At 33.9% G+C, this 26935-nt stretch overlaps 4 long non-coding RNA genes across 8 annotated transcripts; all 4 read left to right on the forward strand.

The window, feature by feature from the left end:
• The first annotated feature begins 224 nt into the window (after positions 1–224).
• Positions 225–12566, forward strand: LOC148763353 (uncharacterized). Of its 3 annotated transcripts, none has more exons than XR_016025805.1 (5): positions 225–706; positions 2883–3024; positions 3103–3260; positions 3396–3458; positions 12138–12566. It is a non-coding gene; the product is annotated as an uncharacterized LOC148763353 (long non-coding RNA). The 3 variants fall into 3 exon arrangements; XR_016025806.1 differs by lacking the exon at positions 225–706 and adding an exon at positions 743–1307; XR_016025804.1 differs by lacking the exon at positions 225–706 and having other exon boundaries at positions 768–3024.
• Positions 6565–7792, forward strand: LOC148763354 (uncharacterized). Its single transcript, XR_016025807.1, has 2 exons — positions 6565–7358; positions 7465–7792. It is a non-coding gene; the product is annotated as an uncharacterized LOC148763354 (long non-coding RNA).
• Positions 12567–13664: 1098 nt separating the features above from the next.
• Positions 13665–26935, forward strand: LOC18602771 (uncharacterized). Of its 3 annotated transcripts, none has more exons than XR_016025809.1 (5): positions 13665–15155; positions 17332–17473; positions 17552–17709; positions 17845–17907; positions 26587–26935. It is a non-coding gene; the product is annotated as an uncharacterized LOC18602771 (long non-coding RNA). The 3 variants fall into 3 exon arrangements; XR_016025810.1 differs by lacking the exon at positions 13665–15155 and adding an exon at positions 15189–15756; XR_016025808.1 differs by lacking the exon at positions 13665–15155 and having other exon boundaries at positions 15208–17473.
• LOC108661786 (uncharacterized) lies at positions 21014–22241 on the forward strand. The gene is made up of 2 exons (XR_016025811.1): positions 21014–21807; positions 21914–22241. It is a non-coding gene; the product is annotated as an uncharacterized LOC108661786 (long non-coding RNA).

Raw genomic sequence — 26935 nt, forward strand, 5'->3', positions numbered from 1 at the left:
ATGAATAATATGTAGTTAGTTTTTATTTTGTTCTGATTTTGTTACTTTTCTTAGATTCAATTTGATTTGATTTTTAGTGTCAGTCCAATTTCATTCACAATTATGATTAAGCATTCCAAGTTAAAATGCTACCATCATCAATCCATAATATAATATACAGAGTAAATTGAAGCAAATTATTTGAAGAACATTCTGATGTGGATTTTTTAGGCAATGAACATTTTTTTAAGTTTTTAGAATTTTTTTGGTTAATTTTGTTAAAATAAATTGCTTTGTGTTATATATTTTGTAAGTCTTTTTTGTTAGTTTGAAATTGAATTCTGGGTTCAATATGTTATTGTATTAAGAAACTATGTGTTTTGCTTGCTTTAGTGTTTGTATCGGTGCTGCAGTTGTTCACTTTCCATACAATCAAACTAAAAAAAAAAGGGAAAAAAATCAAAATTTTCACAAAAGTTACCGTAATATATTTCTTTTTAGGGGTGATAGTTTGTTGATTATTCATTATTTCAATGTCAATTCTTTTTTTTTTTTGGCTCAAGTTAAACAGGCATTGAAAAACCAATACTTGCTTGCAAAAGAAGAACCATATTGGTTCTATGTGTCTTTTGATTCTTCAATTGTTATCAAATGCTTGCTCATTTGTCCAGATGTTCCCAAATGATGTTTACTTAGGCGAAATCATTGATGCTGTAAAGTCTTTCAGGTTTGTTATTCGGTTTTTCTCACTCAGAGGTTGAATCACAATTTATCATATGTTTATTTTGGCATAAGTGTGCATGTGTAGTGGTAATAAGGCTGTTAAAGGGAATATAATTTGTCAGTTTTTATACATAGCAAACCCTAAGTGTGATTTCCTGGAAAAGCAGAAGTCCAAGAATGGACTATACACTTTCCTCTTTATCTTTACTCATATCTTAGTGTTTTACTTTCCAAAATGAAAGTTACCTCCATCTCAACCTTACTGCTATCTGCCCTAAAGACAACCTTACATCCCATTCATATCCATTTATTCATCAATTTATGGTCGCATCACATGATTTATCTATTAGCAACCAATATTCTTCTTTCAGACTTTCAGTCAAAGTTCTTATTGACAGGAAGAGGTTTAACCTGAAACAGCAACCTGCCTGGCCTTCTTTTGGCTCATTTGAACCTTTAACCTGTTTTCCTGGGCAGTCACCATTGATTATAAGCCTAAATTACTCTTGTTGTTTCTGTGCTAAAAGTAATGCTGCTAATGTCTAGTTCTGGCCAACTTTTGCTGAGCTGTTTGCAATAATTGTCGTATACACATTTATGTAAAGGTACATTTTTTCTTGGGCCTTAATTCACATACCACGTAGTTCTCTCCTGAATCATTTTTTTGTCCCATTTGTAAATGTTAGGCTATGATTTGAATTGCCTTGTTAAGGAGGCATTATCTATTGAAATGTTGCTGGCAGCTATCCTCTAACTTAAGGGTGCAGGAGACACGGTCTTCATTGGAGTGGTTGTGTTGGTTTATCTGAATCTTTACTGCATAAGTGTCTGGTGAAATGAATCAATAAAAAGAAGCAAAATCATTAAGGGGATTTTTAGTGTGAATGTGTAACTTAGGGGTGATAATGTTTTATTTTTTCCTGTTTAAATGAGATGATAATGTTTTATTTGAATGTATATAGCATGAATCAGAAAAGTTGCGATAATGAGGGATATTGTATCGTTTGAGGGTGGTGGTTGTCGGTTATTTTGATAGACAAATGGAGGTAATATTTGGATTCGGGTGCATTAATGAGATGACTCTAAAAATTATGAGGTTAATGTAGCATAAGGTTCACATAATTTATAATGCCATAATCATAAATAAGCCCTTCACATGTGATAAAATCCTCACTTAAGCCCTTATTGTTTTGTTTGCGTCAATTGAGTCCCCAACCTATTATTTTGATGTCAAATGAATCCAATTTGAATGCGAAATGCTGACATCGCTAAAGGTGTGACTTATTCCAACATACATGAGTTAATTGGGGACATTAGAAATGTCAGCATTTCCATCTAAATTGGACTCAGTTGACACCAAATAATAGGTTGATGGCTCGATTGACACAAATAAAATAATAAAGGCTTAAGTGAGAATTTTACCATAATTTGAGAGCTTATTTTGTTATTATGCCATTTATAATTTACGAGAAGCATTCTTGTCTGAAATATGTTTCATTTTAATTGTTACTTCTATGCTTTTCCCTTTTCTCTTTTCCTTAGCTAGCCGCATTTCATGTTGATTTTTTCCGGCCCTCCCAAAAGTCAATGTCTGTTTGATGTTTCCATTCCTGCATCTATATGTTCTTTGGATCTGGATTGGTTCCAAGGACCATGCATGGAAGTTAGTTCTATGCTGATGTTACCAAATGAATGCTTAATATGTAGTAAAGAATGATGTTGAAAAGCAAAAGGATCTTGTGAAGACGTAACTAGTATCAAACATGGTAAAATGAGCAGCACCTGCCGACACATTGTTAATTACGTGTTTTGTCAAGGACCTCACCCTCTAATAATACCCATGGATGAGGCATATCCAGGTCACTGTCTGATTGATCAATTGCAGCTGGCTGCTGCTTTTTAGCTTCTCTGTGGGTGCATGTGTTAACAAGTGTGTGCATATTGATGTTAGTTTTAAAGCTGTCGATGATATGCATAATGGATTACATTTAGAAAAGAAAACGGAGAGAAGGTTATTTTTTTTATCCAAACATGTTGGTTTTGATCATAGATCTGGATGCTGACTTCTGGTTTGAATTTGTTGAATGTGGCTTTAGTAGGAAATGAATGCTTATTGCCGTAAATCCTGATTTCTTTAATTGTTCTCATACTCATTTTGTCAAATACATTTGGTGCTGCAGCCTACTGTGTAGTAGCAGTTGAATCTGCTGGCAGGCAAGTTCCAATTGCATTTCTGGAACGAGTCAAGGAAGACTTCAACGAGACATATGGTGGAGGGAAAGCTGCAACTGCTCCCCCGGATAGCGTGAATAGAGAATTTGGGTATTTAGCTGTCTTTATTTTTCTCGTAGATTTATTGTTCACTTCTTTGTGACATGCTTAGCTCTTTATACATAATAGGTCCAAATTGAAGGAGCATATGCAGTATTGTGTGGACCATCCTGAAGAGATCAGCAAACTTGCCAAAGTGAAGGCTCAAGTTTCTGAAGTCAAGGGTGTTATGATAGAAAGCATTGAGAAGATAATAGGGTGCTGCTGATGTTGTAGCTGTTCTAGAGGTAGTTTGAGGGTTAAAACATGATAAGATGCATATCCAGCTTCTGCAAGTTGCTAGATGTGTTATAAAATTGAAAGTACTTCAGATATATTGCATGTGGTGTGTTGTTTTGTTAGTAACATTTGGCTTTTGCCAGGTCCTTGATTGTGGCGAGAAAATTGAGTTGCTGGTGGATAAAACGGAGAACCTTCGCTCACAGGTTAGTCATATTCAAACTGCATTTTATGGGTAACTGAAACAAGGACTTAATTGTGTTTTGGTAAAGCCATTGCCTTTTCAAAGTTGGTTTTAAAAATTATTAGGATTCTGATCAGTTTTGGTTTTCTAATTTAAATACCGTCTTTTATGGTTTCTTTATGCCTTGTATATTGGTGCACAGTATGATGCATTTAACTTGATATACATACGATGCTCAATATGATACATATAATTTGATATTGCATTACAGGCGCAAGACTTTAGGCAGCAGGGAACTAAGATGAGAAGAAAGATGTGGCTTCGATTATGAAGATAAAATTGATTGTTTTGGGTATCCTTATTGCCCTGATCCTTATCATTGTGCTGTCAGTCTGCCATGGCTTCAAATATTAATCTGTCTTGGATTTCCCTGGTACAGCTCTTGCTGCCCGGGTTGTCTTGATAGATTGTTTTGTCTTGCATGTTTTTTAAGGGCATATATATCTCCCTTTGCTAGCCATTTAGGATAGGGGGAGGCTTTGTATCTTGGTTGGCTGTATAGGTTATAGTTTGAACTTGTTGCGGTAGATAAAAATTTCTGTGGAGGATTTCTTCTTTATATTGTAATGGGGGAATACTCGGATGCCTGCGTATCATATTTGTCCTTTTGAAATGTTATTAATCTGTTTTTCTGTTTCTTTCGCTTATCATGTAAATCCTTGTATATGCATTTCTTTTTTAGAGGTAAGAGGAGACGGTTGGTTTTGTTAAATTTTTTAATGCTTAGGAGCCTATGGTTGCATGAGTAGCTCGGTGTCTTTACCTTCCGCAGGGAAGGTCTTTAGCTCTAATGATTAGAGCGATGTGTATGATCGATTTCCCCCCACTCACCTTGAAGTCTTGTTTTGAGGATCTAATCTTTCTCCAGAGAGAAATTTGGGGAACAAGTAAGGGATGTTGATGAAGGGTTATTTTGTTAAAAAATCAAAATGGTTTGCTAAAAAAGTAGTTTGACTATGAAACAAATCGAATTTTAATTGGCAGTTGGTTCCCTTTCGATTTTACATTATTCAAATCAAAGGAGTTAGGATATTTTTGCTTAAAAACGATCCAATTTGAGTTCTAATCGTACAAACTCTTTAAAACAGTATAAATCGAGTTTTGAGAAATGAAGATTAATGTCCACATGAACAGATTACAATATATGGGAAATTGTAGCAATGATGTGAAGCAGAAGCACTACTGTCTTCACGGGTTTGTACATCATATGTTAAGATTAGATGCCACTAATGGAAAAACTAAGGCTTAACATAAATTTTAACATTTTGGAATTTTTTCAATATTAAATACCTAAAAGCTTTATGCCCGTTGTTGGCGGGATCATCTTTGTCTCATTATCATCTCTGTCTCATCTTTTTACGTGCTTAAAATATATATAGATATATATTATATAACAAAGGATTTTTTTAATTGGTATCTAAGCTATATATGATTCTTACCTACCTATATACTCCACATTCAACACCTGTATCTGGTATTTTATCAAGAGTAAAGGGTATTATTGAGTTTTTAGTTCTACTTGCCCTTTCTTGCAGATCCTTTTTCCTTTGTTGATCCTATCGACCTTTTCATGGTCACACCGCCCCGACTCAGGCATCACAATCCCAAGTCGGTCCTAATCAAAGATGCTACTTCCAAGTTCTTCAGCACGGTCATCATCCTCTCCGAGATCAACACGGATATGTGATTTTGGACATGCTCAATCACAGAGCTTAACCCTTCTTATTTGTGCAGCAGCCAACTCATGGGTAAATTGGTGATTGCCTTGGGATTTGCCAGTGTCTTTCTAAGCTTCTGTCCGTCTTTCTAGGCATTCATCCGGTGCATGGAAGAAAGGTTTGGTCTGTGCATGGAATCGGGCCTTTGTCAGCGAATGGATTTACGGTCGAAACACCTTGACTCAATGCAATGGAGAGTTTCGATGGCTGCAGTGGAGTTGAATTATCCGGTGGACTTTTCTAAGATTATGGAATTCGAAGGGTTTGGAAGACGGGCTAAGGTTACAAGTCAGTCTTCTCAATCTCATCAACATCTTGCTATGATGATCATTGATGGTTTTCTGCAGTTTGAATTGTTACTTTTCTTTCCCGATATATATTCAATATGCAAAAATGATTCTTTTTCATTTCATAAGTTTATGTTCCAATATAATTAAACATAGGTGGGCTCGAGTCACAGCCCACATAAGTGTATGAAAAGACAAATTTTGGAACGTTATGGCTATATTTAAGCTCAGAGCAGTAAAATTTTTTTTTATTTTTTCAGATAATATAAAGAATGGATTGAAAGAACCAGTTGAAAATGATTTGAGTAGTAATTTTTCTTTGCTTCAGGTAAGTTTACCAAATGATTTATTTCAATAGATATGGGTTCCTCTGTTTTGAACGTTTTTGTTCTCTAAAAAGATGATTAGAATGTACAAAATACTTTGTGAATGTAACAACTACTTACATCATTTTTAGTCTCAAAATTCCATATTGGGTTAGTTTTCTGAATTGAGAAGTTCTGCATCAATGGAAAAGCTTATCTTAAATAAAAATGGATGAATCATTAGCAGAGGAAACTCAGTTGAGGACTAAAAGTGACCTTGGCAAAAGAAGCTCTGGTTCTTTTTTAATAAGTACACATTGTTACATATTTTTCTATTGCTTCATATTAGAAGGAATCTTTTAGATATTGGATTGTCATTATACAAAAATAAAAAAGGGCAATGGCATGTTCTTGATACCTTCTGTATGAAGTGTGTACTATTGTTTTTGTGTCAACAATGCTGTGAATATATAATTATTTTTTCAAGGGTAGCATCAAACTCAAATTTGATGTCATCATAAAAATTTCAAAAGTCAAAGGCTTTCCAGAACTTCTTCAAAAGAATGTATACTCAGATTTAACAATGACTACTTACTTAATTTGGCAACAACCAAAGACTAAAAATTAGACTAATTGTTGATTAATTACTATGTAGTTGCTGCACTTGCATAATTTTGTAGTATTAATCAATCTCTATCTTTTACCTCAGTTCTGTAAATACATAATATTTTTTAAAATGTTTGTTAAATACAAGCAAAGAATGCGCATTTAAAATATAAAGTGCTCTATAACAGAACAGAGCTTAGATATATAGCCCATTCATAGCGAATCATGGCAGAAAACACTTTTTATGGGTATCCAAAACTTTGCAAAGAACACAATTTTAATGGATTGGTTTTTTTTCGTTGGTCATCCGTATTGGGTTAACTCTAGAAATTACTTCTTATATATTTTGACAAGCATTGGCTCAAAAGTTTTGCAGATTCATGATTTATGTCCATACCAAAGGGATGATAATTGATGATAAGTATGTTATCATGAGATCAGTAAACATTAACTAAAGATCCTTAAATGGTTCTAGGGACACAAAAATAGCTATTAGGTGCTTACCAACCAAATTACCCATGAGCAGGAAACAAATCCCGCTCGCATTGCTAGGTTTGGGATTCTGTCTGTACTCATTTTTAAATGCTCAAAAAAGTGCTAGACAGTCATTTATGCATACTACTTCTGTTTTTTTGGTTTAATTGTTTTAGCATATGCTTCAAAGGAAACAAAATGGCATTAGAGCATGGAGAATAGTATCTCTGGGGTATAAAATATATTTAATGTTTGCTTAAATTCCTATTTAGATTTATTAGTTGCACCAGTATTGTTGGATGTAGGTTTATGGTTATCGGATGTTCCTGCGGGCTGAACACCTTGGCAAACTGGAGGATAGTTTTCAAGAACCGTAAAGCCTAGAATGTGTTTTTAACTGTTCTAAATTATGTTTTATTTTATCAGTACTTGAAGTTTATGGCTAGATGGGAGCAGAAAAAGTCTGTCGGTGGTAAGTTTTTTTTGGTTTGCTCAAGTTTGTTAGGATCCATTGTTAATGCATACATAAAAGTATGGCCATTTCTAATCTTGCAAATGATGTGTTGTTCATATTCTAGGAGGAAAAAAGAAGGAAGTGAAGGAGACTGGTTTGGGTCTCTCTTTTACTAAGGATGAAAATTTCAAAGAATGGTACTTTGAGGTATATTTTGTTGCAATGGTACAATTGCTTTGTGATTGTTGTACTACTTTATCGAGATCTTAGTATTTTATGATTATATCATACATTTTGGCTTTTGTAAGTTGCTGTCAACGATGAAATGATTGAGTACAATGACATTTCTAGCTATTATATTCTGAGGCCCTGGGCAATTTCAAGTGGGAGATTAAGTCATATAATATTTATACTCATTGCAGTTTAAGTACTAAATAGCAAGTGTTAATTAATTACAAGGAAAAAAATGGTCATGGATGCCATTCCTTAATTTTTTTTTTCTTTCCCTTCCCTTTAACTTGTCTATGATGTTAAATTGCACACATTCTTTGATGTGGAAATCAAGAACTACCTCTCTTTGTATCTCCAAGTGTTTTGCAAAAAGAGAAAGATCACATTGAGGGTTTTGCTCCAGATATGAGAACTAAGGTTTTGGGCACAATTGGCCTTGTGAAATGTGCTTCAGCTTGGAATTGTTAATTTATATTTTTACGAAATTTCTTGAAGCCATTTGAATCTCATTTTGTCCCTAAAGAAGCAAGACTATTCACCAAGAAGCAGTAAACTTTTAATTCATATCATTCTTTGGTCTCAGAGGTTTGTCACTAAGAAAGAGCTGCCTTGATGTGTCAATAAAGTTGGTAACAAAATTTTCACTAATTTTCCAATAAATGTTCATACTTTTTATTTTGGCCTTTTAAATTATATATAACTTAACACAATTTGTTTAACTATTTATACATTGCTGTATATTATTTTTATCATAACAAAGTCTGTTTAACTATTTATCCACTACTGCGTATTATTTTTACCATAACATAATTAATCTTTTTACATTCGCATCAGAACAAATACATCATTTTATTTATTTTTCTTTAACTAATTTATAACAATAATAATCTTAAAAATTATTAAAATTAATAAACAATTCTTGATTCTACTAATTTAAATTTTTTATACAAAACTTTTAACATCAATTGTTCATAAAATTTACAAACTTGTCGCGTAGAGTCGGTATTTTTCTAGTTTTATAAATGAAAATAAAAAACTACAAAAGTAGTATGTTATAACGATTAAATACCTTTAATTATAATTATTCTCAATCATAATTTCTTATTGCAATGAATACCAAATTGAATTTTGGTTCAAGAAAGATAAGATGCATTTTGAGTAGAAATTTTAAATTCAAATCATAGAGTTCATCACGAGAAAAAGAAAAAAAAAATTTTGAATAATTTTGAGAGAAAATGACGTCGTTTATTGTTAGTCACTTGAAATGAGTGAAATGACGTCGTTCCTTCTTAATGCTTATTTCCCGCCTGCCACACGGTGTCGTTTTAGCAAGTGATAAAATCATCCCTTGAAACCCTGGCCTGTTTCTTTTTCTTCCTCGTCTGGCTAGGACTCTAACCGAGCCGCACCACCTCTCTCCCACGATGGTTCCTGGGTTTCTCTCCCGACCGTCCTTTTCACTTGCCTTAGCTTGTTTTAGACGCCAACCAAACGAAATAGCGTCTTTTCAACGCCAAATTGCCCAACACTATAAAAACCGTTCCCTTTACTCACAAAATCTTAGATCTCAGATTTCAGATATCAAATCTCGGATCGTTTCTTACTCTCTTTGAAGAAATTGTGTTGCGATGGCCGATTTTCGTCTTCAAGGTATTTGTCAATCTCAATTCACAGAGATTGCTGCTGAAAGAGCTAAAGTAGCTGCAGAGGAATACTTCAAGTCGGGAAACATCGACAGGGCTATTCAGCAAGGGTTCGCAGCACTCGATTTGAACCCCAATTTACGGATCGTGCAGAAGTACATTGCCGCCTATTTGATTCACAAGTTTGCTTCTATGTTAAGTCTTTGCCAGAAAATGAAGGTAGACGATACCAAAGTTCTGTACTCCATTCTTTTTATCGAAGATTGTTCTGCCGTAGTTGATGCTGCGACTATTAGAAAACACTACAAGGAAGTGGTATTATTGGTCCATCCGGACAAGAATGATTCAGTTGCAGCAGATGGTGCTTTCAAGATCGTTCGTCAGGCTTGGGAAACTCTCTTATCTGATCACAACAAAAGAAGAAAGACTCGATGAAGATGAAGTTGTTTGGTTTGGATTAGATTCATTTTGAATGTGTTCAAATTTTTTTATGAATAATATGTAGTTAGTTTTTATTTTGTTCTGATTTTGTTACTTTTTTTAGATTCAATTTGATTTTGATTTTTAGTGTCAGTCCAATTTCATAATTGATCACAATTATGATTAAGCATTCCAAGTTAAAATGCTACCATCATCAATCCATAATATAATATACAGAGTAAATTGAAGCAAATTATTTGAAGAATATTCTGATGTGGGTTTTTTAGGCAATGAACGTTTTCTTTAAGCTTTCAGATTTTATTTTGTTAAAATAAATTGCTTGGTGTTATATATTTTGTAAGTCTTTTTCGTTTGTTTGAAATTGAATTCTGAGTTCAAGAGGTTATTGTATTAAGAAACTATGTGTTTTGCTTGCTTCAGTGTTTGTATCGGTGCTGCAGTTATTCACTTTCTTTCTGATTTGATACAATCAAACTAAAAAAATAAAAAGGAAAAAAAAATAAAATTTTCACAAAAGTTACTATAATATATTTCTTTTTATGGGTGATAGTTGGTTGATTATTCATTATTTCAATATCAATTCTTTAGTTTTGGCTCAAGTTAAACAGGCATTGAAAAACCAATACTTGCTTGCAAAAGAAGATCCATATCAGTTCTACGTGCCTTTTGATTCTTCAATTGTTATCAAATGCTTGCTCATGTTGTCCAGATGTTCCCAAATGATGTTTACTTGGGCGATATCATTGACGCTGCAAAGTCTTTCAGGTTTGTTATTCGGTTTTTCTCACTTAGAGGTTGAATCACAATTTATCATATGTTTATTTTTTGCATAAGTGTGCATGTGTAGTAGTATAAGGCTGTTAAAGGGAATATAATTTGTCAGTTTTTATACATAGCAAACCCTAAGTGTGATTTCTTGGAAAAGCAGAAGTCCAATAATGGACTATACACGTTCCTCTTTTATCATTACTCATATCTTAGCCTAAATTACTCTTGTTGTTTCTGTGCTAAAAGTAATGCTGCTAATATCTAGTTCTGGCCAACTTTTGCTGAGCTGTTTGCAATAATTGTTGTATACACATTTATGTAAAGGTACATTTTTTCTTGGGCCTTGATTCACTTACCATGTAGTTCTCTCCTGAATCATGTTTCTGTCCCATTTATAAATGTTAGGCTATGATTTGAATTGCCTTGTTAAGGAAGCATTATCTATTGAAATGTTGCTGGCAGCTATCCTCTAACTTAAGGGTGCAGGAGACACGGTCTTCATTGGAGTGGTTTGTGGGAAAAGTACAAGACATGATTATCTAAATACTTTGAGACGATCTATAGTGAAGGGTACAAATGAATCAAGGTGAGAGGTTTAAAGAAGCTGATCAGTTTTGCACTTCATTGCCTTTGTCATATAAAAGTTTTAATCTCTATTCACCCACCAAAAAGGAGGAATAGGAAAGAAAATTGCAAAAGTGGAAGCTTTTTTACATTTGCATAATGCCTGATGCAGGCATACGTTTAAGTACTTAGAGAGAGATGAGACAATGGTAGCTCACTTGGTGGGGGAATTGATGCATTCATAAAGCTGTCTCAAAGTTAGCTGCTATCAAAATCTCTATTCAATGTTGTATATACTTTCTAAAATTTGAAGTCTATGTTCCAAATTCTGAGGAAATCATTGGTAGAGATATCACCGGGATCGGATCCTGGTACAATATACATCTCAACACCTGTGGAGAAATGTTAGTTATGTTTCTGTTAGTAGCTTTTGTACTAGTGTAATTTTCATTACATAAATCAGTCATGTAGGGTGCCTAGTGATTTGATTATGATAATTGATTTCCACGGTAAGATGTACAAGTTTGGGTACTCCAGGACCAGATCTCCATTGCAGTGATGTGGAAAGTTCAAGGAAAACAATGTCAAGGGTCATAAATATTGTGAAAGGATTAACTCTAGCATTTGTTTTTAATTTACACTAGATCTTCTGTCTGCTCGTGAGTAACGGGTTTTGCTTGTTTTCATGACTTTTTCTTTAAATTTATCATCACTATTCACAATGATATATATGAATGATAATTAAAGATATATTAAAAGATAATGACAAGAAAGTATTGAGTTGTTCAGCTTTAATTATTTGGCACAGGCAATGAGTCAATGAGGGCAAATGCTATTGGCAGTTGTGTTGTGCTCAACCATGGAGGAGGTTGCGCGGTAGACAAGATGCTCATGGAGTTTGCTTCACCGTCAATAATCCATATGATACTTCTATTTGTTGTTATCCTCGTTAATTCATTTTTAATTTTATTATTATTTATCTTTTTAAAAATTGATTTTACTAGAATTCTGATCAATTTTGCTTTTCTAATTTAAGTACTGTCTTTTATGGTTTCTTTATGCCTTGTATATTGGTGCACAGTATGATGCATTTAACTTGATATACATAAGATGCACAATATGATACATTTAATTTGATATTGCATTACAGGTACAAGACTTTAGGCAGCAGGGAACTAAGATGAGAAGAAAGATGTGGCTTCAGAATATGAAGATAAAATTGATTGTTTTGGGTATCCTTATTGCCCTGATTCTTATCATTGTGCTGTCAGTCTGCCACGGCTTCAAATGTTAATCTGTCTTGGATTTCCCTCGTACCGCTCTTGCTGCCAGGGATGTCTTGATAGATTGGTTTGTCTTACTTGTTTTTTTAGGGCATATATTTCTCCCTTTGCTTGCGGTTTAGGATAGGGGGAGGCTTTGTATCTTGGTTGGCTGTATAGGTTATAGTTTGAACTTGTTACGGTAGATAAAAATTTCTATGGAGGATTTCTTCTTTATATCGTGATGGGGGTATACTCGGATGCCTGCGTATCATATTTGTCCTTTTGAAATGTTATTAATCTGTTTTTTTTGTTTTTCTCGCTTATCATGTAAATCCTTTTGTATGCCTTTCTCTTTTAGACGTAAGAGGACACAGTTGGTTTTGTAAAATTTTTTAATGCTTAGGAGCCTATGGTTGCATGAGTAGCTCGGTGTCTTTGCCTTCCGCAGAGAAGGTCTTCAGCTCTAATGATTAGAGCGATGCGTATGATTGATTTTCCCCGCTCCCCTTGAAGTCTTGTTTTGAGGATCTATTCTTTCTCCAGAGAGAAATTTGGGGAATAAGTAAAGAATGTTGATGAAGGGTTGTTTTGTCAAAAAATAAAAAACTAGTTTGACTACGAAACAAATCGAATTTTATACGGTAGTTGGTTCTTTTTCGGTTTTACATTATTCCAATAAAAGGAGTTAGCATATTTTTACTTGAAAACAATCCAATTGGAGTTTCTAACCCTAAATCGAGTTTGAGCAATGAAAATTAATGTCTACAGGAACAGATTATAATATGTGAACAACTGTAGCAATGATGTGTTTTGTGCATAATATGTTGAGATTAGATCCCACTATTAGAAAAACTAATGCCTAACTCAAATTTTAACATTTTGAAATTCTTTCAATATTAAATACCTGAAAGCCTGATGTCCGTTGTTGGCTGGATCGTTTTTGTCCCATTATCTTCTCTAATCTATCCTTTTTACGTGTTTAAAATATAAATACATATATATATATATATATATTTATATATGGTAAAACAAAAAAATTATAATAATTAATATTTTATAAATGAAAATAAAAGATTACAAAAGTAGTCTGTTATAACAATTAAATATCTTTAATTATAATTATTCTCAATCATAATTTCTTATTGCAGTCAATACCCAATTGAATTTTGGTTCAAGTAAGAAAGATAAGATGCATTTTGAGTAGAAATTTTAAATTCAAATCATAGAGTTCATCACGATAAAAAGAAAAAAAATAAAAATTTCGTATAGTTTAAGGAGAAATGCCAGCAAAGAATATGACGTCGTTTATTTTTAATCACTTGCAATGAGTGAAATGACGTCGTTTCCTTCTTGAAGCTTATTTCTCTCCTACCACACGGTGTCGTTTTATCAAGTGATAAACGCATCCCTTGAAACCTCAGCCTGCTTCTTTTTCCCCGCTTGTCTGGCTAGGACTCTAACCGAGCCGCACCACCTCTCTTCCACGATGGTTCCTGGGTTTCTCTCCCGGCCTTCCGTTCTCGAGCCGCAACTCCTGATCACTTGCTTTAGCTTACTTTAGACGCTAACCAAACAAGATAGCTTTTTTTCAACGCCAAATTGCCCAACACTATAAAAACCGTTCCCTTATCTCACAAATCTTAGATCTCAGATTTCAGATATCAAATATCAGATCGTTTCTTACTTTCCTTGAAGAAATTGTGTTGTGATGGCCGATTTTCGTCTTCAAGGTATTTGTCAATCTCAATTCACAGAGCTAAAGTAGCTGCGGAAGAATATTTCAAGTTGGGAAACATCGACAGGGCTATTCAGCAAGGGTTCGCAGCACTCGATTTGAACCCCAATTTACGGATCGTGCAGAAGTACATTGCCGCCTATTTGATTCACAAGTTTGCTTCTATGTTAAGTCTTTGCCAGAAAATGAAGGTAGACGATACCAAAGTTCTGTACTCCATTCTTTTTATCGAAGATTGTTCTGCCGTAGTTGATGCTGCGACTATTAGAAAGCACTACAAAGAAGTGGTACTATTGGTCCATCCGGACAAGAATGATTCAGTTGCAGCAGATGGTGCTTTCAAGATCGTTCGTCAGGCTTGGGAAACTCTCTTATCTGATCACAACAAAAGAAGAAAGACTCTACGAAGATGAAGTTCTTTGGTTTGGATTAGATTCATTTTGATATGTATTCAAATTTTTTATGAATAATATGTAGTTAGTTTTTATTTTGTTCTGATTTTGTTACTTTTCTTAGATTCAATTTGATTTGATTTTTAGTGTCAGTCCAATTTCATTCACAATTATGATTAAGCATTCCAAGTTAAAATGCTACCATCATCAATCCATAATATAATATACAGAGTAAATTGAAGCAAATTATTTGAAGAACATTCTGATGTGGATTTTTTAGGCAATGAACATTTTTTTAAGTTTTTAGAATTTTTTTGGTTAATTTTGTTAAAATAAATTGCTTTGTGTTATATATTTTGTAAGTCTTTTTTGTTAGTTTGAAATTGAATTCTGGGTTCAATATGTTATTGTATTAAGAAACTATGTGTTTTGCTTGCTTTAGTGTTTGTATCGGTGCTGCAGTTGTTCACTTTCCATACAATCAAACTAAAAAAAAAAGGGAAAAAAATCAAAATTTTCACAAAAGTTACCGTAATATATTTCTTTTTAGGGGTGATAGTTTGTTGATTATTCATTATTTCAATGTCAATTCTTTTTTTTTTTTGGCTCAAGTTAAACAGGCATTGAAAAACCAATACTTGCTTGCAAAAGAAGAACCATATTGGTTCTATGTGTCTTTTGATTCTTCAATTGTTATCAAATGCTTGCTCATTTGTCCAGATGTTCCCAAATGATGTTTACTTAGGCGAAATCATTGATGCTGTAAAGTCTTTCAGGTTTGTTATTCGGTTTTTCTCACTCAGAGGTTGAATCACAATTTATCATATGTTTATTTTGGCATAAGTGTGCATGTGTAGTGGTAATAAGGCTGTTAAAGGGAATATAATTTGTCAGTTTTTATACATAGCAAACCCTAAGTGTGATTTCCTGGAAAAGCAGAAGTCCAAGAATGGACTATACACTTTCCTCTTTATCTTTACTCATATCTTAGTGTTTTACTTTCCAAAATGAAAGTTACCTCCATCTCAACCTTACTGCTATCTGCCCTAAAGACAACCTTACATCCCATTCATATCCATTTATTCATCAATTTATGGTCGCATCACATGATTTATCTATTAGCAACCAATATTCTTCTTTCAGACTTTCAGTCAAAGTTCTTATTGACAGGAAGAGGTTTAACCTGAAACAGCAACCTGCCTGGCCTTCTTTTGGCTCATTTGAACCTTTAACCTGTTTTCCTGGGCAGTCACCATTGATTATAAGCCTAAATTACTCTTGTTGTTTCTGTGCTAAAAGTAATGCTGCTAATGTCTAGTTCTGGCCAACTTTTGCTGAGCTGTTTGCAATAATTGTCGTATACACATTTATGTAAAGGTACATTTTTTCTTGGGCCTTAATTCACATACCACGTAGTTCTCTCCTGAATCATTTTTTTGTCCCATTTGTAAATGTTAGGCTATGATTTGAATTGCCTTGTTAAGGAGGCATTATCTATTGAAATGTTGCTGGCAGCTATCCTCTAACTTAAGGGTGCAGGAGACACGGTCTTCATTGGAGTGGTTGTGTTGGTTTATCTGAATCTTTACTGCATAAGTGTCTGGTGAAATGAATCAATAAAAAGAAGCAAAATCATTAAGGGGATTTTTAGTGTGAATGTGTAACTTAGGGGTGATAATGTTTTATTTTTTCCTGTTTAAATGAGATGATAATGTTTTATTTGAATGTATATAGCATGAATCAGAAAAGTTGCGATAATGAGGGATATTGTATCGTTTGAGGGTGGTGGTTGTCGGTTATTTTGATAGACAAATGGAGGTAATATTTGGATTCGGGTGCATTAATGAGATGACTCTAAAAATTATGAGGTTAATGTAGCATAAGGTTCACATAATTTATAATGCCATAATCATAAATAAGCCCTTCACATGTGATAAAATCCTCACTTAAGCCCTTATTGTTTTGTTTGCGTCAATTGAGTCCCCAACCTATTATTTTGATGTCAAATGAATCCAATTTGAATGCGAAATGCTGACATCGCTAAAGGTGTGACTTATTCCAACATACATGAGTTAATTGGGGACATTAGAAATGTCAGCATTTCCATCTAAATTGGACTCAGTTGACACCAAATAATAGGTTGATGGCTCGATTGACACAAATAAAATAATAAAGGCTTAAGTGAGAATTTTACCATAATTTGAGAGCTTATTTTGTTATTATGCCATTTATAATTTACGAGAAGCATTCTTGTCTGAAATATGTTTCATTTTAATTGTTACTTCTATGCTTTTCCCTTTTCTCTTTTCCTTAGCTAGCCGCATTTCATGTTGATTTTTTCCGGCCCTCCCAAAAGTCAATGTCTGTTTGATGTTTCCATTCCTGCATCTATATGTTCTTTGGATCTGGATTGGTTCCAAGGACCATGCATGGAAGTTAGTTCTATGCTGATGTTACCAAATGAATGCTTAATATGTAGTAAAGAATGATGTTGAAAAGCAAAAGGATCTTGTGAAGACGTAACTAGTATCAAACATGGTAAAATGAGCAGCACCTGCCGACACATTGTTAATTACGTGTTTTGTCAAGGACCTCACCCTCTAATAATACCCATGGATGAGGCATATCCAGGTCACTGTCTGATTGATCAATTGCAGCTGGCTGCTGCTTTTTAGCTTCTCTGTGGGTGCATGTGTTAACAAGTGTGTGCATATTGATGTTAGTTTTAAAGCTGTCGATGATATGCATAATGGATTACATTTAGAAAAGAAAACGGAGAGAAGGTTATTTTTTTTATCCAAACATGTTGGTTTTGATCATAGATCTGGATGCTGACTTCTGGTTTGAATTTGTTGAATGTGGCTTTAGTAGGAAATGAATGCTTATTGCCGTAAATCCTGATTTCTTTAATTGTTCTCATACTCATTTTGTCAAATACATTTGGTGCTGCAGCCTACTGTGTAGTAGCAGTTGAATCTGCTGGCAGGCAAGTTCCAATTGCATTTCTGGAACGAGTCAAGGAAGACTTCAACGAGACATATGGTGGAGGGAAAGCTGCAACTGCTCCCCCGGATAGCGTGAATAGAGAATTTGGGTATTTAGCTGTCTTTATTTTTCTCGTAGATTTATTGTTCACTTCTTTGTGACATGCTTAGCTCTTTATACATAATAGGTCCAAATTGAAGGAGCATATGCAGTATTGTGTGGACCATCCTGAAGAGATCAGCAAACTTGCCAAAGTGAAGGCTCAAGTTTCTGAAGTCAAGGGTGTTATGATAGAAAGCATTGAGAAGATAATAGGGTGCTGCTGATGTTGTAGCTGTTCTAGAGGTAGTTTGAGGGTTAAAACATGATAAGATGCATATCCAGCTTCTGCAAGTTGCTAGATGTGTTATAAAATTGAAAGTACTTCAGATATATTGCATGTGGTGTGTTGTTTTGTTAGTAACATTTGGCTTTTGCCAGGTCCTTGATTGTGGCGAGAAAATTGAGTTGCTGGTGGATAAAACGGAGAACCTTCGCTCACAGGTTAGTCATATTCAAACTGCATTTTATGGGTAACTGAAACAAGGACTTAATTGTGTTTTGGTAAAGCCATTGCCTTTTCAAAGTTGGTTTTAAAAATTATTAGGATTCTGATCAGTTTTGGTTTTCTAATTTAAATACCGTCTTTTATGGTTTCTTTATGCCTTGTATATTGGTGCACAGTATGATGCATTTAACTTGATATACATACGATGCTCAATATGATACATATAATTTGATATTGCATTACAGGCGCAAGACTTTAGGCAGCAGGGAACTAAGATGAGAAGAAAGATGTGGCTTCGATTATGAAGATAAAATTGATTGTTTTGGGTATCCTTATTGCCCTGATCCTTATCATTGTGCTGTCAGTCTGCCATGGCTTCAAATATTAATCTGTCTTGGATTTCCCTGGTACAGCTCTTGCTGCCCGGGTTGTCTTGATAGATTGTTTTGTCTTGCATGTTTTTTAAGGGCATATATATCTCCCTTTGCTAGCCATTTAGGATAGGGGGAGGCTTTGTATCTTGGTTGGCTGTATAGGTTATAGTTTGAACTTGTTGCGGTAGATAAAAATTTCTGTGGAGGATTTCTTCTTTATATTGTAATGGGGGAATACTCGGATGCCTGCGTATCATATTTGTCCTTTTGAAATGTTATTAATCTGTTTTTCTGTTTCTTTCGCTTATCATGTAAATCCTTGTATATGCATTTCTTTTTTAGAGGTAAGAGGAGACGGTTGGTTTTGTTAAATTTTTTAATGCTTAGGAGCCTATGGTTGCATGAGTAGCTCGGTGTCTTTACCTTCCGCAGGGAAGGTCTTTAGCTCTAATGATTAGAGCGATGTGTATGATCGATTTCCCCCCACTCACCTTGAAGTCTTGTTTTGAGGATCTAATCTTTCTCCAGAGAGAAATTTGGGGAACAAGTAAGGGATGTTGATGAAGGGTTATTTTGTTAAAAAATCAAAATGGTTTGCTAAAAAAGTAGTTTGACTATGAAACAAATCGAATTTTAATTGGCAGTTGGTTCCCTTTCGATTTTACATTATTCAAATCAAAGGAGTTAGGATATTTTTGCTTAAAAACGATCCAATTTGAGTTCTAATCGTACAAACTCTTTAAAACAGTATAAATCGAGTTTTGAGAAATGAAGATTAATGTCCACATGAACAGATTACAATATATGGGAAATTGTAGCAATGATGTGAAGCAGAAGCACTACTGTCTTCACGGGTTTGTACATCATATGTTAAGATTAGATGCCACTAATGGAAAAATTAAGGCTTAACATAAATTTTAACATTTTGGAATTTTTTCAATATTAAATACCTAAAAGCTTTATGCCCGTTGTTGGCGGGATCATCTTTGTCTCATTATCATCTCTGTCTCATCTTTTTACGTGCTTAAAATATATATAGATATATATTATATAACAAAGGATTTTTTTAATTGGTATCTAAGCTATATATGATTCTTACCTACCTATATACTCCACATTCAACACCTGTATCTGGTATTTTATCAAGAGTAAAGGGTATTATTGAGTTTTTAGTTCTACTTGCCCTTTCTTGCAGATCCTTTTTCCTTTGTTGATCCTATCGACCTTTTCATGGTCACACCGCCCCGACTCAGGCATCACAATCCCAAGTCGGTCCTAATCAAAGATGCTACTTCCAAGTTCTTCAGCACGGTCATCATCCTCTCCGAGATCAACACGGATATGTGATTTTGGACATGCTCAATCACAGAGCTTAACCCTTCTTATTTGTGCAGCAGCCAACTCATGGGTAAATTGGTGATTGCCTTGGGATTTGCCAGTGTCTTTCTAAGCTTCTGTCCGTCTTTCTAGGCATTCATCCGGTGCATGGAAGAAAGGTTTGGTCTGTGCATGGAATCGGGCCTTTGTCAGCGAATGGATTTACGGTCGAAACACCTTGACTCAATGCAATGGAGAGTTTCGATGGCTGCAGTGGAGTTGAATTATCCGGTGGACTTTTCTAAGATTATGGAATTCGAAGGGTTTGGAAGACGGGCTAAGGTTACAAGTCAGTCTTCTCAATCTCATCAACATCTTGCTATGATGATCATTGATGGTTTTCTGCAGTTTGAATTGTTACTTTTCTTTCCCGATATATATTCAATATGCAAAAATGATTCTTTTTCATTTCATAAGTTTATGTTCCAATATAATTAAACATAGGTGGGCTCGAGTCACAGCCCACATAAGTGTATGAAAAGACAAATTTTGGAACGTTATGGCTATATTTAAGCTCAGAGCAGTAAAATTTTTTTTTATTTTTTCAGATAATATAAAGAATGGATTGAAAGAACCAGTTGAAAATGATTTGAGTAGTAATTTTTCTTTGCTTCAGGTAAGTTTACCAAATGATTTATTTCAATAGATATGGGTTCCTCTGTTTTGAACGTTTTTGTTCTCTAAAAAGATGATTAGAATGTACAAAATACTTTGTGAATGTAACAACTACTTACATCATTTTTAGTCTCAAAATTCCATATTGGGTTAGTTTTCTGAATTGAGAAGTTCTGCATCAATGGAAAAGCTTATCTTAAATAAAAATGGATGAATCATTAGCAGAGGAAACTCAGTTGAGGACTAAAAGTGACCTTGGCAAAAGAAGCTCTGGTTCTTTTTTAATAAGTACACATTGTTACATATTTTTCTATTGCTTCATATTAGAAGGAATCTTTTAGATATTGGATTGTCATTATACAAAAATAAAAAAGGGCAATGGCATGTTCTTGATACCTTCTGTATGAAGTGTGTACTATTGTTTTTGTGTCAACAATGCTGTGAATATATAATTATTTTTTCAAGGGTAGCATCAAACTCAAATTTGATGTCATCATAAAAATTTCAAAAGTCAAAGGCTTTCCAGAACTTCTTCAAAAGAATGTATACTCAGATTTAACAATGACTACTTACTTAATTTGGCAACAACCAAAGACTAAAAATTAGACTAATTGTTGATTAATTACTATGTAGTTGCTGCACTTGCATAATTTTGTAGTATTAATCAATCTCTATCTTTTACCTCAGTTCTGTAAATACATAATATTTTTTAAAATGTTTGTTAAATACAAGCAAAGAATGCGCATTTAAAATATAAAGTGCTCTATAACAGAACAGAGCTTAGATATATAGCCCATTCATAGCGAATCATGGCAGAAAACACTTTTTATGGGTATCCAAAACTTTGCAAAGAACACAATTTTAATGGATTGGTTTTTTTTCGTTGGTCATCCGTATTGGGTTAACTCTAGAAATTACTTCTTATATATTTTGACAAGCATTGGCTCAAAAGTTTTGCAGATTCATGATTTATGTCCATACCAAAGGGATGATAATTGATGATAAGTATGTTATCATGAGATCAGTAAACATTAACTAAAGATCCTTAAATGGTTCTAGGGACACAAAAATAGCTATTAGGTGCTTACCAACCAAATTACCCATGAGCAGGAAACAAATCCCGCTCGCATTGCTAGGTTTGGGATTCTGTCTGTACTCATTTTTAAATGCTCAAAAAAGTGCTAGACAGTCATTTATGCATACTACTTCTGTTTTTTTGGTTTAATTGTTTTAGCATATGCTTCAAAGGAAACAAAATGGCATTAGAGCATGGAGAATAGTATCTCTGGGGTATAAAATATATTTAATGTTTGCTTAAATTCCTATTTAGATTTATTAGTTGCACCAGTATTGTTGGATGTAGGTTTATGGTTATCGGATGTTCCTGCGGGCTGAACACCTTGGCAAACTGGAGGATAGTTTTCAAGAACCGTAAAGCCTAGAATGTGTTTTTAACTGTTCTAAATTATGTTTTATTTTATCAGTACTTGAAGTTTATGGCTAGATGGGAGCAGAAAAAGTCTGTCGGTGGTAAGTTTTTTTTGGTTTGCTCAAGTTTGTTAGGATCCATTGTTAATGCATACATAAAAGTATGGCCATTTCTAATCTTGCAAATGATGTGTTGTTCATATTCTAGGAGGAAAAAAGAAGGAAGTGAAGGAGACTGGTTTGGGTCTCTCTTTTACTAAGGATGAAAATTTCAAAGAATGGTACTTTGAGGTATATTTTGTTGCAATGGTACAATTGCTTTGTGATTGTTGTACTACTTTATCGAGATCTTAGTATTTTATGATTATATCATACATTTTGGCTTTTGTAAGTTGCTGTCAACGATGAAATGATTGAGTACAATGACATTTCTAGCTATTATATTCTGAGGCCCTGGGCAATTTCAAGTGGGAGATTAAGTCATATAATATTTATACTCATTGCAGTTTAAGTACTAAATAGCAAGTGTTAATTAATTACAAGGAAAAAAATGGTCATGGATGCCATTCCTTAATTTTTTTTTTCTTTCCCTTCCCTTTAACTTGTCTATGATGTTAAATTGCACACATTCTTTGATGTGGAAATCAAGAACTACCTCTCTTTGTATCTCCAAGTGTTTTGCAAAAAGAGAAAGATCACATTGAGGGTTTTGCTCCAGATATGAGAACTAAGGTTTTGGGCACAATTGGCCTTGTGAAATGTGCTTCAGCTTGGAATTGTTAATTTATATTTTTACGAAATTTCTTGAAGCCATTTGAATCTCATTTTGTCCCTAAAGAAGCAAGACTATTCACCAAGAAGCAGTAAACTTTTAATTCATATCATTCTTTGGTCTCAGAGGTTTGTCACTAAGAAAGAGCTGCCTTGATGTGTCAATAAAGTTGGTAACAAAATTTTCACTAATTTTCCAATAAATGTTCATACTTTTTATTTTGGCCTTTTAAATTATATATAACTTAACACAATTTGTTTAACTATTTATACATTGCTGTATATTATTTTTATCATAACAAAGTCTGTTTAACTATTTATCCACTACTGCGTATTATTTTTACCATAACATAATTAATCTTTTTACATTCGCATCAGAACAAATACATCATTTTATTTATTTTTCTTTAACTAATTTATAACAATAATAATCTTAAAAATTATTAAAATTAATAAACAATTCTTGATTCTACTAATTTAAATTTTTTATACAAAACTTTTAACATCAATTGTTCATAAAATTTACAAACTTGTCGCGTAGAGTCGGTATTTTTCTAGTTTTATAAATGAAAATAAAAAACTACAAAAGTAGTATGTTATAACGATTAAATACCTTTAATTATAATTATTCTCAATCATAATTTCTTATTGCAATGAATACCAAATTGAATTTTGGTTCAAGAAAGATAAGATGCATTTTGAGTAGAAATTTTAAATTCAAATCATAGAGTTCATCACGAGAAAAAGAAAAAAAAAATTTTGAATAATTTTGAGAGAAAATGACGTCGTTTATTGTTAGTCACTTGAAATGAGTGAAATGACGTCGTTCCTTCTTAATGCTTATTTCCCGCCTGCCACACGGTGTCGTTTTAGCAAGTGATAAAATCATCCCTTGAAACCCTGGCCTGTTTCTTTTTCTTCCTCGTCTGGCTAGGACTCTAACCGAGCCGCACCACCTCTCTCCCACGATGGTTCCTGGGTTTCTCTCCCGACCGTCCTTTTCACTTGCCTTAGCTTGTTTTAGACGCCAACCAAACGAAATAGCGTCTTTTCAACGCCAAATTGCCCAACACTATAAAAACCGTTCCCTTTACTCACAAAATCTTAGATCTCAGATTTCAGATATCAAATCTCGGATCGTTTCTTACTCTCTTTGAAGAAATTGTGTTGCGATGGCCGATTTTCGTCTTCAAGGTATTTGTCAATCTCAATTCACAGAGATTGCTGCTGAAAGAGCTAAAGTAGCTGCAGAGGAATACTTCAAGTCGGGAAACATCGACAGGGCTATTCAGCAAGGGTTCGCAGCACTCGATTTGAACCCCAATTTACGGATCGTGCAGAAGTACATTGCCGCCTATTTGATTCACAAGTTTGCTTCTATGTTAAGTCTTTGCCAGAAAATGAAGGTAGACGATACCAAAGTTCTGTACTCCATTCTTTTTATCGAAGATTGTTCTGCCGTAGTTGATGCTGCGACTATTAGAAAACACTACAAGGAAGTGGTACTATTGGTCCATCCGGACAAGAATGATTCAGTTGCAGCAGATGGTGCTTTCAAGATCGTTCGTCAGGCTTGGGAAACTCTCTTATCTGATCACAACAAAAGAAGAAAGACTCGATGAAGATGAAGTTGTTTGGTTTGGATTAGATTCATTTTGAATGTGTTCAAATTTTTTTATGAATAATATGTAGTTAGTTTTTATTTTGTTCTGATTTTGTTACTTTTTTTAGATTCAATTTGATTTTGATTTTTAGTGTCAGTCCAATTTCATAATTGATCACAATTATGATTAAGCATTCCAAGTTAAAATGCTACCATCATCAATCCATAATATAATATACAGAGTAAATTGAAGCAAATTATTTGAAGAATATTCTGATGTGGGTTTTTTAGGCAATGAACGTTTTCTTTAAGCTTTCAGATTTTATTTTGTTAAAATAAATTGCTTGGTGTTATATATTTTGTAAGTCTTTTTCGTTTGTTTGAAATTGAATTCTGAGTTCAAGAGGTTATTGTATTAAGAAACTATGTGTTTTGCTTGCTTCAGTGTTTGTATCGGTGCTGCAGTTATTCACTTTCTTTCTGATTTGATACAATCAAACTAAAAAAATAAAAAGGAAAAAAAAATAAAATTTTCACAAAAGTTACTATAATATATTTCTTTTTATGGGTGATAGTTGGTTGATTATTCATTATTTCAATATCAATTCTTTAGTTTTGGCTCAAGTTAAACAGGCATTGAAAAACCAATACTTGCTTGCAAAAGAAGATCCATATCAGTTCTACGTGCCTTTTGATTCTTCAATTGTTATCAAATGCTTGCTCATGTTGTCCAGATGTTCCCAAATGATGTTTACTTGGGCGATATCATTGACGCTGCAAAGTCTTTCAGGTTTGTTATTCGGTTTTTCTCACTTAGAGGTTGAATCACAATTTATCATATGTTTATTTTTTGCATAAGTGTGCATGTGTAGTAGTATAAGGCTGTTAAAGGGAATATAATTTGTCAGTTTTTATACATAGCAAACCCTAAGTGTGATTTCTTGGAAAAGCAGAAGTCCAATAATGGACTATACACGTTCCTCTTTTATCATTACTCATATCTTAGCCTAAATTACTCTTGTTGTTTCTGTGCTAAAAGTAATGCTGCTAATATCTAGTTCTGGCCAACTTTTGCTGAGCTGTTTGCAATAATTGTTGTATACACATTTATGTAAAGGTACATTTTTTCTTGGGCCTTGATTCACTTACCATGTAGTTCTCTCCTGAATCATGTTTCTGTCCCATTTATAAATGTTAGGCTATGATTTGAATTGCCTTGTTAAGGAAGCATTATCTATTGAAATGTTGCTGGCAGCTATCCTCTAACTTAAGGGTGCAGGAGACACGGTCTTCATTGGAGTGGTTTGTGGGAAAAGTACAAGACATGATTATCTAAATACTTTGAGACGATCTATAGTGAAGGGTACAAATGAATCAAGGTGAGAGGTTTAAAGAAGCTGATCAGTTTTGCACTTCATTGCCTTTGTCATATAAAAGTTTTAATCTCTATTCACCCACCAAAAAGGAGGAATAGGAAAGAAAATTGCAAAAGTGGAAGCTTTTTTACATTTGCATAATGCCTGATGCAGGCATACGTTTAAGTACTTAGAGAGAGATGAGACAATGGTAGCTCACTTGGTGGGGGAATTGATGCATTCATAAAGCTGTCTCAAAGTTAGCTGCTATCAAAATCTCTATTCAATGTTGTATATACTTTCTAAAATTTGAAGTCTATGTTCCAAATTCTGAGGAAATCATTGGTAGAGATATCACCGGGATCGGATCCTGGTACAATATACATCTCAACACCTGTGGAGAAATGTTAGTTATGTTTCTGTTAGTAGCTTTTGTACTAGTGTAATTTTCATTACATAAATCAGTCATGTAGGGTGCCTAGTGATTTGATTATGATAATTGATTTCCACGGTAAGATGTACAAGTTTGGGTACTCCAGGACCAGATCTCCATTGCAGTGATGTGGAAAGTTCAAGGAAAACAATGTCAAGGGTCATAAATATTGTGAAAGGATTAACTCTAGCATTTGTTTTTAATTTACACTAGATCTTCTGTCTGCTCGTGAGTAACGGGTTTTGCTTGTTTTCATGACTTTTTCTTTAAATTTATCATCACTATTCACAATGATATATATGAATGATAATTAAAGATATATTAAAAGATAATGACAAGAAAGTATTGAGTTGTTCAGCTTTAATTATTTGGCACAGGCAATGAGTCAATGAGGGCAAATGCTATTGGCAGTTGTGTTGTGCTCAACCATGGAGGAGGTTGCGCGGTAGACAAGATGCTCATGGAGTTTGCTTCACCGTCAATAATCCATATGATACTTCTATTTGTTGTTATCCTCGTTAATTCATTTTTAATTTTATTATTATTTATCTTTTTAAAAATTGATTTTACTAGAATTCTGATCAATTTTGCTTTTCTAATTTAAGTACTGTCTTTTATGGTTTCTTTATGCCTTGTATATTGGTGCACAGTATGATGCATTTAACTTGATATACATAAGATGCACAATATGATACATTTAATTTGATATTGCATTACAGGTACAAGACTTTAGGCAGCAGGGAACTAAGATGAGAAGAAAGATGTGGCTTCAGAATATGAAGATAAAATTGATTGTTTTGGGTATCCTTATTGCCCTGATTCTTATCATTGTGCTGTCAGTCTGCCACGGCTTCAAATGTTAATCTGTCTTGGATTTCCCTCGTACCGCTCTTGCTGCCAGGGATGTCTTGATAGATTGGTTTGTGTGTCTTGTTTTTTTAGGGCATATATTTCTCCCTTTGCTAGCCGTTTAGGATAGGGGGAGGCTTTGTATCTTGGTTGGCTGTATAGGTTATAGTTTGAACTTGTTACGGTAGATAAAAATTTCTATGGAGGATTTCTTCTTTA

Source organism: Theobroma cacao, chromosome 4 (assembly GCF_053813885.1).
Source record: "Theobroma cacao isolate CCN51 chromosome 4, ASM5381388v1, whole genome shotgun sequence".
Lineage (NCBI taxonomy): Eukaryota > Viridiplantae > Streptophyta > Magnoliopsida > Malvales > Malvaceae > Theobroma > Theobroma cacao.